This window comes from Callospermophilus lateralis, chromosome 5 (assembly GCF_048772815.1).
Source record: "Callospermophilus lateralis isolate mCalLat2 chromosome 5, mCalLat2.hap1, whole genome shotgun sequence".
Lineage (NCBI taxonomy): Eukaryota > Metazoa > Chordata > Mammalia > Rodentia > Sciuridae > Callospermophilus > Callospermophilus lateralis.
The window spans coordinates 146,838,471-146,857,166 of NC_135309.1; positions in this window are offsets into that span (position 1 = coordinate 146,838,471).

An 18,696-nucleotide genomic window follows, 5' to 3' on the forward strand; every position below is an offset into this window, starting at 1 on the left:
ATCAAAATCTCCCCTCAGAAAATGAAAAATTCACACCCAGAATTGTGCCTACAATTTTAGGGGATTATTCGTGGTTATTCCTATTCCAATTCCATATATGACTTGTGAAAACCTGGACTACACATTTACCAGTCCTGTTCAAACACTTCTTTCTATAAAGGGAAATTGAGGCTAAAGAGGTGACCTGACGCCCACAAGCTGTAGACCTTATTAGTACTAGAATCAAGAGCAACTGCAGGTTCTTATCTCCCAGATGAGCCGCTCAGAAATTCTTCATTCAGGCTCCTGATAAGATCTAAATGTGGGCTACATAAGGACTTGTTGATTTGATTCTTAGATTTTGTGATGCCTACCATTGTGTTAGATAAATGGGGAATAGAAAATCAGGAATTTTATCATGTATTTTTATTAATTGTTTTCTGCATTACCTCTTGATGTACAGGATTAAAACTTAATTGGTAAAGAAAAAAATGTTTTGAAATCAGAAGACACAGTCTGCAGCCATGTGTTTTTGAAATCAAGTGTAAAATGAAGTTTGGTAAATAAAATCACTTAGCATCTTAGATGGAAGCTGTATTTAAAGAAATCCATAGCTATTTTTGTATGTATTCATATATGTACATCATTAGAACATTAAGTGGGAAATAGAACCCCACCTTCAAGTGGGAATAGCAGTAGAGAAGAGGAACTAGGATGCATGTACAATATCAAAAGACAAAGCTATACAGAGGAGGGATAAGTGTGCAATTTTGATTAATAATGTAATTTGATTGTTTTAATGTTTTGGCATTTGAAAGGCTTTAAGGTGTTAATGAAAGCCTACTGCTATGCAGAGGATAGATTTAAGGGTGTCAAGTAAAGGACACTAACAATAGTCTTAGCAACTGCAGTAGGATGATGATGGCACTGGGGATAAAAAAGGATCAGAGTGATTACAGATGAATCTAGAAAATAAAAATAGGACATGACAGTTGATTGAGGTAAATGCACACAGAAGTGTCAAGGATAGACCAGGTTTCTCTAGCTTCAGTGAATAGTTTCGATTGTTTAAATATTGAAGCAAACTGTGGGCCATTCAGTTGATGTGCAGAAGGAATATGCACAAGTGCAAGACTTGCAGAGGTGAAGCCTGGACTGCACTATGTTTGGGAGTTATCAGCACGTAAGCTATAGAACAAGAGTAGCACAGAGCAAAAAAGAACTTTGGAGCCTACCAATATATAAAGTATGATAAGAGAAAATTAATTCTTAGGGGAGTCTGGAAAGAATGCAGGAAACATGAACCCAAAAAGTTCAAGAAAAAGCTGAGTGCCATGGTACATATCTTTGATCCCAGTGACTATAATTGGGAGACTGAGGCAAGAGGGATCACAAGTTCCAGGCCAGCCCGGGCAAAAAATAAAAAAGGATTGGGATGTGGCTCAATGGTAGAGTATCCTTGGGTTCAATCCCCAATGGCAAAAAAAAAAACAGAAGGGAAAAAAAGTGGAAACTTTTTTGTTTGTGGTGAGACCAAGACTGAAAAATGTGAGATCTGCTGTTCAGGATGTATATTTTAGCCTTTAGGAGAGGACTATCAGAGGCCATGAGAACAGAAGCCAGATTGTAGCTAAATTGGAATTGGGAAATGAATGAGAATCTTGGGGACAGTGACAGAGCAGGGAAGGAAATAATGCAATACTGAAATTCTGAGAAGGGCAACTGGGGAAGAAAGCTGATAATAAAGGGCTTCGCATGCCACATTCAAAGATTTGGAAGGACTTTAAATTTTTTTTTTTTTTTTTAATTGTAAAGGACTTTGAAGAGTATGAAATGGCCTGTGCATTAATCAGTGGCTGCAGTGGACAGCATTGTGGTGATGCTAAACTGTATGATTGTGCTATTTTTTTAATACTTATTTTTTAGTTGTAGATGAACACAATACCTTTATTTATTTTTATGTGGTGCTGAGGATCGAACCCAGGGCCTCACAGGTGCTAGGCGAGCGCTCTACCGCTGAGCCAAAACGCCATCCCTGATTGTGTTATTTCTCTCCAGCAATGCTCATTGAGCCAGATTTGGGAGGAGGCATAGTTGAAGAGCTAAATTGAGAGCAAATGGGAGGCTCAATGTTCAGAGGTCTACATCAAGTGAAAGAGCTAGTATAACAGGAACAGCAGACAAGGAATGATGGGACGACAGAGTCAGGGAAAGAGGTGTGTGAGATTTCTAGAGAGTGGTTCTGGAGGTGAGGCACAGTGTTCTCCAACACGGAATGAGTCAAGTCAGAAGATAGAGGTCTGGCACTGAAGTCTGCACTCCTTTCTTTTTTTCTTTCTTTTTTTTTTTTTTTTTAATTGGTTGTTCAAAACATTACTCCTTTCTTGAGCTAAAGCATTGGCTTATTCTTTCCAGCCACACTAACAGATTTTCCTAGAGATCATTAGATACTGACACTCATTCTTGAATATCATTTTTATTTTTGCAGATTCCGTCATTCCTTTTCTTTATTTTTTTTTTTTCCTTTTTATTTGGGGCAGGGGATTGAACCCATGTGGCAAATTCCATTGTTTGACAAGAATTTACTTGAGTGCTTGTGGACCCATTGGCAATAAGCTTGCATTCTAGTAGTTGTAATTATACTACAAAGTATACAGTATCCGATCATTTAATTACAACTGAGGTGAGTGAAAGAAAAATAGAAGTCGGTGATCAGAAAGGCTTCCTTCTCCAAGTGAAAGTCAGCCTCAGATAAAGCCTGACATATAATGGATATAATAGATACCAAATAATCTTGGTTGACTCTTTTTTTTTTAGAATTTTTTAATATGTATTTTTTAGTTTTCGGCGGACACAACATCTTTGTTGGTATGTGGTGCTGAGGATTGAACCCGGGCTGCACACATGCCAGGCGAGCGCGCTACCGCTTGAGGCACATACCCAGCCCCTGGTTAACTCTTGATAAATACAAAATGACAATATTTTTTTTTTTCTCTCAGCAATTCATTACTTAGGGGAAAAGAATAGGTGAAGGGAGGTGTTATGGTTTAGGTCGTAAATGTCCTCTGAGGGCTCACGTGTTGAAGGCTTGATTCCCAGCTGGTGACACTATTGGGAGGTGGTGGAACCTTTAAGAGTTGGGGTTAGGTCATTGGGGGCATGCACTTGATGGGAGTATTGGAAGCCTGGCCCATTCCGCTCTGTCTTCACTTCCTGGATGTCACAAGCTCCTAAGATATGCTGCCAAACCACAAACCCAAAGTAACATGACCAAGAGACCACGGACTGAAACCATGACCCAAAGTTAACCTTTGTCCTTTGTCTATTTTAGGTATTTTGTCACAGTGATGGAAAGCTAACCAACCCAGGAGGAGAGGAAGAAGGAACACACGGCCTGTAGCAGTTCCAAGGAATGGCAGGGAAGAAAAGAAAGAATGAGGAGGCTGACGAAAAGAGAAGGGCCAACTTCTGTTAAGGATGTCCAATGAACCAGCCATGAAAGAGGTTAAGAGAGATGGGAGTGAAAAAGAGATTTACATGTGTGGAGTCCAATTCGTATTTTCAAAAGACCACTGACTACAGCCAGGTGCTGTGGTGCACGCCTATTATCCCAGCCATTCAGGAGGTTATGGCAGGAGAATCAATAGTTGGAGGCCAGCCTTGACAACTCAGTGAGGCCCTAAGCAACTTAGCAAGACTCTGTCTCAAAATAACAAATAGAAAGGGCTGGAGAGGTAGGTCAGTGGCAAAAGCCCCTGGCTTCAATCCCCAGTACCACAACCTATAATATTTTTAAAATTTTAAAAATACCACTACAATTTATGGAATGATTGGAGGGGGGTGATGGTGACAGGCTGGAGTGATAGTAATGGAAGAAGAGAAATGAACTCATTTATAGACTGTTTATGAAGTTACATCAATCACATTGTTTTGTTTGGTTATTTAAATTGTAATGAGATAATTGGTGTAAATTTCCTTAGGAAGGTTAGGGTATTTATGCACATAGAAGATAAACTGACGGACCCTTTGGTTCATCTACAGAACAGCCCAAGAATAATAACTATGATTTGAAAAGAAGAAATAAATTAACAGATGGTGTTATCTAGAAAGGAGAAAGATCTTACTGGATTTCTCCATGATTTCAATCAATTACACCTTTAAGATTCTGCCTTTATACAATTCAAAGTAATTGTATAAACTATTGATACAAACTATGAGTAGACAGGATTTTAGCTCAGTATTAAAGTTTATTTTATTTAATACTTTCATTTTTCTAACCAACCTTAGGGAAATAATGCCTTGCCCCGCCCTTCCCCACCCAGTTCAGTCCTTATGTGTAGTGGCAACTATTTCTTGGGGTCATTATATCTATATTTCTAAAGAATATATTCTTAAAATTTATGAATTCAAAATCTATATATTGAATTAGGATTGACTTTTTATGATGGATAAAGACTTGGCTCTCATATCTCCCCTTCTCAATATGGGTATCAATATATTTAATAAGTATTTAAGTAATATAAAACTATGTAAATATTTTTCAATCATAACCAAAACTTAATGTTATCACGAATATTTTTTTCTTGTATGCTTTTTTCCTGCTTCAGTAAAATTGCTTTGTTTCTTCACTCATATTTTTTTCATAAATAGAAATATTTAATTCTTTTGGAATGCTTGTTGACATAATTCATCCTTTGTTTGTTTGCTTTGTGGTCCTGGGGAATGAACCAGGGGCATTTTAGCACTAAGCTAAATTCCCGGACCTTTTTTTTTTGAGACAGAGTCTCACTACGTTGCCATGAATGGACTTAAACTTGTGATCCTCTTGCCTCAGCTTCCACAATGGTGGGATTACAGGTGTGTGCCACCACACCTGGTGGCATAATTCATTATTTTAGTCTTCCCCCAACCCTTTACCCCGACCCACCCCCGTGCCTCATCAGGAAACTCTGTCCTGGGAATATTCTTTCTTATGCACTAATTAAGACTGGTTTTCTGAGACTGCTGCACAGTTAGTTGTACCAGTTTTCCTTCCCTTCCCTAGTCAGATCCAAAATCCACCTCGGGAATCCACACCTTCCTCCTTTTACCTTAAATGTGCTCAGTTTACTTAAACATATTTTGCTGTAACTCCCTAAGAACGGGTGCACAGACACAAACTTTGGAATCATTAGGTGTGTGGAAATTTCTCTACTCTCCCTCTCATGATGATAACTGGGTCTAGAACTCCAAGTTTTTCCCTTTGAAAACATTTTACCATAATCTTATAACCTGTGCAGACTGATACCATTCTGTTTATTCCTTTGTATCTGGCATTTATTCTATCTAGAAACTTTTAGGATATTTTCTGTATTTCACACTGATGTCCCTTAAAGCATATCACTTTTAAAAATTCCTTTTTCAAGATATGTTGTAGACTTCTTTAATCTGCCCCTAGCACTGAAGAATTTTCTTTAATTTCTTCCCCTTTAGTTTCTTTATCCTCGCTGAAATTTCTGTTACTTATGTTCTTTACTCTTTTTTTAACTCTTGTCATTGAGGCTTTTTCCGTTTTTTAAAAAACCACTTCTTCTATTTCCTCATAATTTCTTTTCTGTATTCTGTGTTTCACGGATATGTCTGTATGTATGTGAACATGCACACATGCTGAGAATTAAACCCAAGGTCTCACACTGTTAGACAAGTGCTCTACCACTGGCCCTTGCCTGTTTAATTTGAATTCTCCTTTCTATAGTGTGAATTTTCTCTATGCATCTGGTTATAGCTAACAGTCATTTTATTTTATTTTTATTTATTTTATTTTATGGTACTGCCAATCGAATGCAGGGATACTTTACAACTAAGCTCCATATGTTCCCACCACTTTTTAATTTTTATTTTGAGACAGGGTTTCACTAAATTGCCCAGGCTGGCCCCAAACTTGGAATCCCCTTGCCTCAGTCCCTCAAGAAGCTAGAATTATAGGCAAGTGCCAACGTACCCTGGCCAACTGTCCACTTAGGCAAAGGTACATTGAGGCACAGAGCATGTAGATGTGGTTCCTCTGGAGGGCTCCACTGGAGGACAGTGGCCAGACAATGCTTCTCTGTGAAATCAGAAAATAAGTATTTTAGGCTTTGCTGTTTATAAGATCTATGTTGCAATTTTGCAACTCCAACCCTGAGGCACCAAAGCAGCCACAAAAAACATGTAAACTGATGGGAAGTTTGTGTCTGTCTCAATCACATGGACAGTTGTTTGAAGATGATGTGAACGTATTGAGCTAAGAGACTAGAAACCAAGACTATTTGTCCTCTGCTAATCTCTGCTCTGCTCTCCTTTATTCATTCTTTCAGGTTTGCTATTTGGAGATAAAATTCCCTAAGAGAACACTCACTTCCAGCTATGACAAAATAACTAGTACCTGCTCAGCCTACAAAACATATGTGAGATGCCTTCTCCTCGATATCAGACACCATGTGGCACAAGAAGACCTGAGGGGAGTTCCATGGGCCCCCAGCTGTGTGCTTCAGGATATCATCCTGACTCTAGCACAACTCCAAGAAGATGACAGTGCTCCCACTGGTTGAGGAGGCAAAGGTAAGAGTTCCAGGTATCAGAGTCACTGTCTGCAGGGGAGAGCAACAACAACAACAAAAAACTCACATTATACACCATAATCATGGGAATTTTTTTCCACTTTATTGTGATAATCCTAAGCAGGGTATCTGCTGATATACTATCCTGAGTCCAAAAAGGTATATTTCTTATGAAGCCTTACATTATCTTGCCAAAAGTCCATGTGGGACTTTCCTATGAAGTCTTTTCTAAGGGTTGCACTGCTTGTTTGAATGTAACACTATGTGTGGCTTACCAAAAAGCAGGTTGAGGGAGAACAGATACTCAAAGTTGAGTAGTGTGGGGAATATCGGGGCCCAGACCAGCCAGAGTGGGGTGCTGACACCTCCTTAATTCTCCAGACACACAAAAAAGGATGCCTCAGAATTAAGGGCTGTGCTTTGGAGTAAGGTCTAGAAAGCCAAAAATCAAACCTGGATTTTGGAGATTGTATTCTACCAAGTTAGAGAGATGTGGAATACACCTGGGGCTTTCCTTAAGATGACATTAACAAAATGCTAAGCCTACACATAAGCAAGATGATTAGCCTTGAACTGCCTATACAAATAACAACTATCAGCTCTTCAGTGGAAACTAACAGAATCTAGATCTATTATATATCACCCACTGTATTCCTTACATAATAAAATTAGTAGATATTCAATGAAAAAAAAAGTCAACAGAAACAATGTTTGAGATGCCCAGAGAAAGACTTTAAAGACACTCTTATAAGAACAAAAATAAAATGTTTTAAAAATTAAAGGAGTCTCTCTGCTTCCTGATTACCATGTGCTTAGCTGCTTTCCTCCTCCACATTCTTCTGCCATGATGTTCTGCCTCACCTCAGGCACAGAGCAAAGGAGTCCATCGTCTATGGACTGAGACCTCTGAAACCATAATCACCAAATAATCTTTTCTTCCTCCAAAAGAAGAAAAAGAAGGAGGAGGAGAAGGAGAAGAAAGAATTAAAGGAAAATGTTGTTTTAATGAATGAGCACATAGGAGGGACTCAGAAGATCAATGGAAATCATAAAAAAAATATCAAGTGGAAAATCTAGACTGTTAAAGTACAATAACTAAAAAAATCATTCAATAGGCTTAATGATGGACTGGAAGTAGAATAAGAAAGCCAGTGATGTTCAAAGTGCACTTGATAGAAATTAAAGAAAAGAGAGAAAGAAAACATGATCAGAGCTTCAGGGACTTACCTGACAGTATCTGTTAACCTATCACATGGAGACTCAGAAGAAGAGAGGGAGAATAGGGCAGAAAAAATTATTTGAAGAAGTAGTACACACGAAACTACAAAGACCCTAAATAGCCACTGCAGGCCTAAGCAGAAAAAAAAAAAAAAAAAAAAACCACCAAAATTTAGAGGCATCACATTACCTGATCTCAAAATCTATAAAGCTAGGGGCCTGGGGATGTGGCTCAAGTGGTAGCATGCTCACCTGGCATGTGTGAGGCACTGGGTTCGATTCTCAGCACCACATAAAAATAAAATAAAGATATTGTGTCCATCTAAAACTGAAAAATAAACATTTAAAAATCTATAAATCTATTGTAATCAGACAGTAAATACTGTTATATTGTTTGATTAAAAAATTCAACTAGGATTCAAGAGCTTAGCTATAATGCAAAGAAAAACACACTATAGTCAAACTGCTGAAAATCAGAAACCACGAGCAAATATTAACAATATCCAGAAGGAAATGATCTATTACACAGGTAGAAGTGATGGAGGGAATGGCCAACTTCTCCCTAGAAACAATGCAAACAAGAAGACAATGCAACGAGACCTCATGAATGCTGAAATTCTACATCAAGTGAAAACACCTTTAAAAAATGAAGGTAACTGTTATGGTTTGGATATAGTTTGCTCTTGGCCAGGAGGTAATGCCCTCACCGTGGAGCATGTGCTGTGCTATTTGGACTTCCAGGATGTGAGCTAAACAAACCTCTTTTCTTTGTATGAGCTTGTATGAGATGTTTCATTACCGTGAGGAAAAGCTGACTGAGGCAGTGATCGAAGACTACATGCAATTTCTATAAAAATTCAAATAACATTTTTTAACAGAAACAGAAAAGAGAATCGTAAAATTGATCTGGAACTACAAAAGACCCTAAATAGCCAATGCAAACCTAAGTAAAAACAAGAAAGTTTAAAGGCATCACATTACCTGATCTCAAAATCTACTACAAAACTATCATGATCAAAACAGTATAATATTGTTATAAAAATAGACACATAGAGGACCATAAGAGTGCTGGCTTAGCATGCATGAAGCCTGGGCTCCATCCAGCACTGCAAATAAAATAAAATAAAATAAATTTAAAAGACACACACACACACACACAAAATGAAACATGATAAAGCCAGAAGTAAACTTAAGCCTCAATGGTCAACAAATTTTCAACAAGAACATCAAGAAGACACAATAATGAATTCGATAAATGATGTTAAGGCTGGGTGCACTGGCACATACCTGTAATCCCAGCAAGTGAGGAGGCTGAGGCAGGAGGATTGCAAGCTAGAGGCCAACCTCAACAACTTTAGTGAGACCCTGTCCCAAAATTTAAAAAAAAAGGATAGGGAGGGAGCTCAGTGGTAAAACACTCCTGGGTTCAGTCCCTAGTACTGAAGAAAGAAAGGAAAAAAGGAAAGGACAGACTAGAAAAACTCATACAAAAGAATGAATTTGGACCTTTTCCTCACACCATACACAAAAAGCAACTCAAAATAGATGAAAGATCTAAATGTAAGACCCCAAACTGTAAAATCCTAGAAGAAAACACATGGGAAAAGCTCCCTGACATTGGTCTTAGAAATCATTTTTTTTTTGATAGAACCCCAAAAGCAGAAGCAACAAAAAAATAAATGCTCAGCAAAGGAAAACATCAGGAGTGAAGACACGGATTGGGAGAAACTATTGTACACCATATATCTGATAATATACAAAAATATATGAGGAATTAACATAAAAGCAAAATAGCCCCCCAAAAATGGATAAAAAATAGACAAAGGACATGAATGTGCATTTCTCCAAAGATGAAATAAAAATGGCCAACGGGGATGTGAAAAGGTGCTCAACATCACTAACCATAAGCAAAACCATAGTGGGCGAGAGGGTTGCAGTGTTGCATATCTGCCAACTACTTGAAGGCTGAGGAAGGAGGATCACCTGAGCCCAGGAGGTCAGGGGCCAGCTGGGGCAACATGGCGAGACCCCATCCATTAAAAGAAAATAATAATAAAACCATGATGAGATATTGTCTCATAACTGTTAGGATGGTTTTTATTAAAAACAAGAGGGTTGTGCATGTGACTTAGTGATAGATTGCTTGCCTAGCAAATATTATTCAACCATAAAAAAGTGTATCCTACCAGGTGCAGTGGCACACGCCTATAATCCCAGAGACTTGGGAGACTGAGACAGGAGGATTGCAAGTTCAAAGACAGTCTCAGAAAAAGTGAGGTGCTAAGCAACTCAGAGAGATCCTGTCTCTAAATAAAAATCAAAATAGGGCTGGGGATGTGGCTAAGTAGTTGAGTGCCTCTGAGTTCAATCCCCAGCACCTCCCCAAGAAAGTTATCCTGCTATTTGTGACAATAGAATGAAAATAGAGGATATTCTGTTAAGTGAAATAAATCAGATATAAAAGTGTTATATAATCAGTTACATATTTACTTGTATTTTACTTTTTGCTCTTAACTTATTCCTTCCATATTTTTATTGCTGCTGTATAATTACACATAATAGTGTTTTGTTACATATTTATACAAGTATCTGATATAATTTGCTCAGTATTGTTCCACAGTATTTCCCCTTTCCCCCTCTCTTCTTTTGATCCCTTTCCTTTATTCCACAGATCTGAGATCTTCCCCACCACCACCTTTCTTTTCCTTTATCCTGTCTAGAGCCACACACGACAGAAAACATACAACCCTTGACTTTCTGAGTATAGCTTATTTCCTAACATAATGCTCTCAAGTTCCATCCATTTTTCTACAAATGAGATAATTTCATTCTTTTTATGGCTGAATAAAACTCCATGATATATATACAACACATTTTCTTTATCCATTCAGACATTAATTGACACTTAATGGCTGGTTCCACAATTTGTCTGCTGTGAACTATGCTGCTATAAACTTGGGAGTGCATGGATAACTATACATTTTATTTTGTTGTTGTTGTTACTGGGAGTTGAACCCAGGGGCACTTAACTACTGAGACACATCCCCAGCCCTTTTTTATATTTTATTTAGAGACAGGGTCTCGCTGAGTTGCTTAAGGTCTCCCTAAGTTGCTGAGGTTGGCTTAGAACTCAAAATCCTCCTGCCTCAGCCTCCTCAGCAGCTAGAATTAAGATGTACACTCCCACATCTAGCTTGATTTTAATTCTTTAGGAATAAATATTGAGGAGTGGCATAGGTAGGCCATATGGTGGCTCCATTTCTAGAGTTTTGAGGAACTGATTTCTATGGTAGTTATACTAATTTACAATCTCACCAACAGTTAAAAGTGTACCTTTTTACCCTACATCCTCTATAGCATTTATTATTGTTTGTGTTCTTGATTCTAACTGGAGTGAGATGAAATGTAGTTTTGATTTGCATTTCCCTAATAGCTAAAGACATTTTAAGATTTTTTAAAAATATTTTTTCAGTTGTAGATGAACACAATATCTTTATTATTTATTTTTATGTGGTGCTGAGGATCGAACCCCGTCCCTCACACATGCAAGGTAAGTGCTTTACCACTGAGCTACAACCCCAGTCCAGATTTTTTCATATATTTTTGACTACTTGTATTTCTTCTTTTAAAAAGTGTCTGTTTAGTTAATTTGACCACTTATTGATTGGGTTATTTGGAATTTTTTGTTTGTTTGTTTTGTATTATTAGGGTATTTTCAGTTTTTTTATATATTATGGATATTAATCCTCTATCAGAGGAATAGCTAGCAAAGAGTGCCTCCCTTTCTGTGGGTTCTCTCTTCACATTCTTGTTTCCTTTGCTGTACAGAAGATTTTTAATTTGATCCTGTCCCATTGATTAACTCTTAGTATTATTTCCTAAGCTTGAGGAGTCCTACTAAGGAAGTCACTGCTGGCGCCTACATGTTGGAATGTTGACCCCACGTTTTCTTCTAGGAGTTGCCAGGTTTCTGGACTAAGTCCTATGTCTTTGATCCATTCTCAGTTGACTTTTTTGCAGGGGGCAAGAGAGGGATCTAGTCTCAATCTTATACATATGGATAACCAATTTCCTTAGCACCATTTGTTAAAAAGGCTGCCTTTTGCCAGGCATGGTGGTGCACGCCTGTAATCCCAGCAGCTCAGGAGGCTGAGGCAGGAGGATCGTTAGCTCAAAGCCAGCCTCAGCTACTTAGCGAGAACCTTTTTCTAAATAAAAATATATAAAAGGGCTGTGGATGTGGCTCAATGGTTCAATTCTCCATACCTCCCTGCAAAAGAAGCTTTTTTCCAATGTATGTTTTTGGCACCTTTGTCAAAGATCAAACTGTGTGTGTCTGTGTGGGCTTGTCTCCGTATCTTCTATTCTATGCCCTTGATCTCTGTGTCTGTTTTTATGCCAGGACCATGCTGTTTTTGTTATGATAGTTCTTTATTAATTTGAAATCAGGTATTCTGATGTCTTCAGCATTGCTTTTCTTTTTTTTTTTTGCTTAGAATTGCTTTGGCCATTATGAATCTTTTACTCTTTCAAATGAATTTCAGGACTGTTTTTTTCTAGTTCTGTGAAGAATGTCATTAGTATTTTGATGGGGATCACATTGAATCTGTATATTCCCTTTAGAAAAACAATATACATGTTTTTCTATGTTCTCTTGGAATTCATTGATCATTTTTATAATCATTCTTTGGAATTCTTTATCTGGAATTTATCTACTTTAGTATCTTTGAGTTAGTTGCTGATGAATTATGAATTTTAGGATGTGTCTTGTTACCTTGTTTTTTCACATTTCTTATATTGCTATGTTGGGTTTTGTGTATTTATTGGAATGGATTTCTCTTCCACTCTTACTTAGGGGCCTTTTTAAGACCCAGCCTTCTTCTGGCAGCATGTTCTTGGATATCAGGTTGTTGTGAAATTTTCAGTAATTTTCCAAAGTGGGTTTTGTCATATAGATTCCCTTCTAGTTCTTTGGTGATGTTAGTGTATTTTGATATAGTGTGTATTTTGTCAGAGTTTGAGAATCCACTTTTCCTATGTCTCACAAGAATGGAATCCTTATAGATCTGGCTATATAACCTCTGTGATTGCTATTCTGAATTTAACAACTCTGTGTATTCTAAGCAGATGTATTAATCTGGTTTTTCATTCTGTTACCAAGAAACAAACAAGAACAACCTTAGAGAACAAAAAATTTATTTTGGCTCATGGTTTCAGAGGTTCAGTCCTTGGTAGGCTAATTCCATTGCTCTGGTCCTAGGTAAGACAAAATATCATGGCAGAAGGGCAGAGTGAAGCAATGCTGCTCCATTCATGGAAACCAAAGAGAGTGGGAAGGAGCTTCAGGGAAGATTTACCTATCCAGGGCACACTCCCAGTGCCCACCTCTTCCAGCCATACCCCACCAGCTTATTGTTAACACCCAGTTAGCCTTCAAACTAGAATGGATTGATTAGGTTACAGCTCTCAGGATCTAATCATTCTACTTCTGAATATTCTTTTTTAAAATATTTTTTAGTAGTAGATGGACACAATATCTTTATTCATTTTTATGTGGTGCCAAGGATCGAACCCAGTACCTCACATGTGAGAGGCAAGTGCTTTACCACTGAGCCATGACCCAGCCTCTGAATATTCTTGCATGAACACAGGAGCTTTTCAGAAACACATTCTCTGCAAACCATAGCATTCTGTCCCTAATACTCAAAAGCTCATGAGCACAGTTTCAACTATCTGCATTCCTATCAGCATTCTGGTCTTCTCAGGTCCCACCAAAATCACCTATTATGCACCTTTGGAACTTTTTCAGGTTTTTTCTGCAAACCAGTTCCAAAGGCTTCTGAACCACAAGGTAAGGTTAATCACAGCAATGACTCCACTTCTCAGTACTTTCTTGTTAAACAGTTTTTTGTTGCTGTGACCAAAATGCCAGATAAGGACAACTTAGAGAATTAAAAGTTTATTTGGGGCTGGGGATGTGGCTCAAGCGGTAGCGCGCTCGCCTGGCATGCGTGCGGCCCGGGTTCGATCCTCAGCACCACATACAAAGATGTTGTGTCCACCGAAAACTAAAAAATAAATATTAAAATTCCCTCTCTCTTTTAAAAAAAAAAGTTTATTTGGCTCAAGTTACAGAGGTTCAATCCATGGCAGACCAACTCCATTGCTCTGGGCCCAACTTGAGGCACAGCATCATGATGGAAGGGTGTGATGGAGAACTGCTCCATTCATGGTGGCCAGGAAGCAGGGGTGAGGGGCCACAGGGAAAATGAACCCTTCCAGGGCTCACCCTGCAGTGACCCACTTCTCCTAGCCATGCCCCACCTGCATACGGTTACCACCCACTTAGTCCATTCAAACTAAGATGGACTGATTAGGTCACAGCTCCAATGATCTATTAATCTCACCTCTGAATATCCCTGCTTTATCACAGAAGCGCATATCCAAACCAAAGCAGTGGGCACTGGGAGCAAACTAAGTTGAGACCCCTTGTAGGTGTGGTGTTCACAGTGTTTATTTATTTATTCATTTTTTGCTGTAGGAGCACATGGTCATGAGTGGGCTTCATGGGCCCCCCAGTCATTCCTATTTGGGGACTGGTCATTGATTTGGGGTTTTCCCCCTCTCCTATCTTTTCAAGTATCACTGAAGCTTGGTGTGGATAGTTGTGTGTGGAGCAAGGTGCAGTGTCTCTTGGCTGGGTTTTGTGTGTAGCTCAACAACAGAAGCTCTAGCCTATGAATTTGTAGTGTCCTAGTATATTCCCAGAGCCTCACAGAAAATGGGAAACAAACAACAACAATAGCAGTGAACACCATCTAGTATTAAAATAAAAGACCCGGTGCCTACTATGACACCTATACTACCAATTACCACAAAAACAGGAAAGGCAGCAACTGCCAATGGCAACAGCAACAAATAACCATGAACTAGATCTGGCACTGAAGTAAACATCCACAAACTAATAACTAAAACAAAATAGTGGGGGCGGAAATTATGTCAAGGAAACAGTTCTAAAAAATGATAAAAATAGGGGCTGGGGATGTGGCTCAAGCGGTAGCGCATCACCTGGCATGCATGCGGCCCAGGTTCGATCCTCAGCACCACATACAAACAAAGATGTTGTGTCTTCAGAAAAACTAAAAATAAATAATATTTTTAAAAAAAGATGATAAAAATAGTATATATGATAAAAGAAAATGTAAAAGAATGTATAGAATATTCAAAATATGAACAGAGAAAGCAGAAGAGATGTAACAAACAATGGTTATAAAGAAGGAGAAAAATTAAAGAAAATAAATATCCATATATAGAGAGAGAAAAGGAGAATTTGGCTATTAAAGGAAGAATAACGGAGAGAATGAGAAACAAAACCCCCAAATAAACAATAAATCCTAGCCCTGCACAGTGGCACGAGCCTGTAATCTCAGCAGCTGGGGGGCTGATGCAGGAGGATTGCAAGTTCAAAGCCAGGCTCCACAAGGTAGGCCCTAAGCAACTTGGCAAAACACTGTCCCCGAATAAAAAAAAATAAAAAGGGCTGGGGATGTGGCTCAGTGATTAAGCACCCCTGGGTTAAATCTCCAGTATCAAAACCACCAAACAACCCCCCCAATTAATCCTAACCCCTCAAAAGACCCCCCAAAAATGTTAAAAATAGAAAAAAATGTACACACATTTCATGAACCAATCAGCATAGCAAGAATACCCCCCCCCCACACACACACACACTTATAAAGGCGGTGGGGAGAGGCTTAATAAAAAACGAAAGAATTGGGCTGGGGTTGTAGCTCAGTGGTTGAGCATTTGCCTTGAATGAATGAGGCACTGGGTTCGATCCTCACCACCACATAAACAAATAAATAAAATGAAGATATTGTATCCATCTACAACTGGAAAGATGAAAAAAGTAAAAAAAAAATGAAAGAATTGTCTCTGCATTTCTGCTGAGGTGATCCAAACTATTGGACAAGGACAAACGTTTGCTGCCTATGCCAGACTGCCCTTGTTTCTTCTTGGGCGGTTAGAGCAAGGGCTGGGATTGTTCAACCCATCCTCTCTTTGTACTGCTCACTGAGCTGCCAGTTGGAGTGGCCTGGAACTGCAGGTGGCTAAAATAGCTGTCAGCTTCCCCTGCCATCAGTACAATAGGACAGAGTGGAAAGTACTCTTGTTTGCAAGTTTTGTTTGGACAGAACAGATCACTGAGCTCCTGGGGTGGGGCTGCTGCAGAGTTCTAAGTGGGAAGTTCCACTGGCTGGACTTTCACTCTCATCAGATCTTTGGGACTTTGTTGGATGGTATCTGTTTTGGAGAAATCAGATCAACACACCCTTAGGGTTGGGCAAATGCTGATCTCTCCAGGGCTTCCCAAAATCTCTACCCATAGGCTGCGGAAGCCAACCCTTACAGGTCTCACACATCCTATTGCCTATGGAGGTGGTGTTCCCAGGCTGAGTCCCCAGGTGTAGTTTCCCAACACTATTTAGCTGGTCATGTGAGCTGCCAGATGCAAAGAGAGGGAGTTGCATCCCCTCTGTATCTGACTTGAATCCCCCTGGGTACCAATCTTCACTGTGCCTGTTTTAATCATGTTCTGCTAGGCACACCCTAGTCTGCCCAGTGGGCACTTGGCAGGACAGTAAGGCCATATTTGTTATGGTCTGGGCTCCCAAAGTAGCAAGTTGCAGTGTGGACACCTCAAGATGGTTCCTGCCTCACTTCTCCACCTGCCAGTTGAAAAATGGGGAGCCCTTTTCAAACACCAGTTGGCCCTGTAGCCTCCGCATCAGCTAAGTTCAGGTTACTCTCCTGATCTGCAGGTTTTTCTGTGCCAAGTTTGTCTGTTGTGTCCTGTTTATGTCATCCCTCCCCCTTGTGGCGAACCAGTGCTATTGCTGCTGATGCCGCTGGCTTGGCTCCAATGTTCTTTCTTATTTTGTTTCATGCCCCAGAATTTCTGGGTCTCTAAGAGTTTCTGACTGTCTGATGTTGAACTTCAGTGAATTCCCTCTTTTACCCACCTCCCTGAGAAATGGCACCCCGCTGCCTGAGCCATGGAGCAACTGGATATGCAACCTTTCTCTAATCTGCCATCGTGAATCTCTTACACATGGATTTTTCTTGGGGGGCGGGGCGCTACTGGGGGTTAAATCCAGAGGTGTTTTACCCCTGAGCTACATCTCCAGCCCTTTTTATTTTGAGAAAGGTTCTGACTAAGTTGCTTAGGGTCTTGCTAAGTTCCTGAGGCTGGTCTGAAACTTGTGAGCCTCCTGCTTCAGCCTGCCAGCCACTGGGATTACAAGTGTGCCCCACTACATATGGAATTTCAAAACAATAAAACACAGAAACAGAGAAAAATGGTGGTTACAAGTCAGGTATGGGAAGATGTCAATAGGTCAAAGGGCACAACATGGCAGCTCTTTAGGATGCATAAATCCAGAGGCCTAAAGGTACTTGAGGACCACAGTTGGTAGTGCTGCATCCTGCACACAAGGTGGAAGATGACGCATGCTAACTTACTGGACCATAGTAATAACTTCACTATGTATATCAAATAATGCTGTACCTCTGAAAGTTTATCAGAACATGTTGTACTCCTCAAATAACAGAATTTTTAAAAATTAAGACCAAAGATGAAATAAAGCTACACTTGGCCTCGATGAAATCTGAGAGAATTGCCAGAGATATACACTATAAGAAATGCTGGAGTCAGGCATGGTGACTCGTGCTAGTAATGCCAGCGGCTCAGGAGGCTGAGACAGGAAGATTTCAAGTTCAAAGGCAGCATCAGCAAAAATGAGGTGCTAAGCAACTCAGACCCTGTCTCTAAATAAATACAAAATAGAGGTGGGGATGTGGCTCAGTGGTTGAGTGCCCCTGAGCTCAATACCTGGTACTCTCCTCCTTACCGCCCCACCCAAAAAAATGCTGGGCTGGTTGTGGGGCCGCAGGCCTGTAACCCTAGCTACTCTGGAGGCTTATGAGGATTGCATATTCAAGAACAGCAGCCTGGGCACTTGGTGAGACCCTGTCTCACAATACAATTTAAAAATGGGTCTGGGAGCCAAGTATGGTGGTGTACACCTGTAATCCCAGAAACTGAAGAGACTGATGCAGGAGGATCACAAGTTTTAGGCCACCCTCAGTAATTTAGTGAGGCCTTTAGTAACTGAGACCCTATCTCAAAATTAAAAATAAAAAAGGTTGGGATGGAGCTCAGTGGTAAATCTCTCCTACCTGGATCCAATCCCTAATACCGGGGGAAACAAATGGGTCAAGGATACAGTTCAGCAGTAGAGTGCTTGCTTAGCATGTGTGAGGCCCTGTGTTCAATCCTCAGCACAAAGTAACAAAAGAATTGCTGGGCTGGGGTATAGCTCAGTGGTAGAGCACTTGACTAGCATGTGTGAAGCCCTGGGTTCAATGCTCAGTACCAGCAACAGGAAAAAACAACAAAACAAACAAACAAAAAAACACAACTAATATAATCTTCAGATTGAGGGAAATACTAGATAGAAATTTAGATTTATAGAAAGAAATTAAAGAACTCTGAAAAAAATTTCCTTAAAAAAAACCTGACTGTTTAATGGAGATAAAAGGAATTACTCTAAGAGTAGCTCAGCTGGAGGGAGTATGAAATATAAAAGAACTGTGAAACTTCAAGTGACTTTTGACTCTGAATAGCCGGAATACTAAGGATTCCTCCTACTAACTGGCAAGTAGCACTTGCCAAATTTTGTTCTCCTTACATTAAAGGAGAAACCCATAGAACTTTTATGTGGCTATACCTGTAATTAAAATTGTTAAGCATTATTTTAAAGAACTGCAATAGTTATATCATCTAAAATATATTGTTATATCATGTGCATGAGCATATATGAATATGTAATAACAAATATTATGCACCAATGAAAAATGT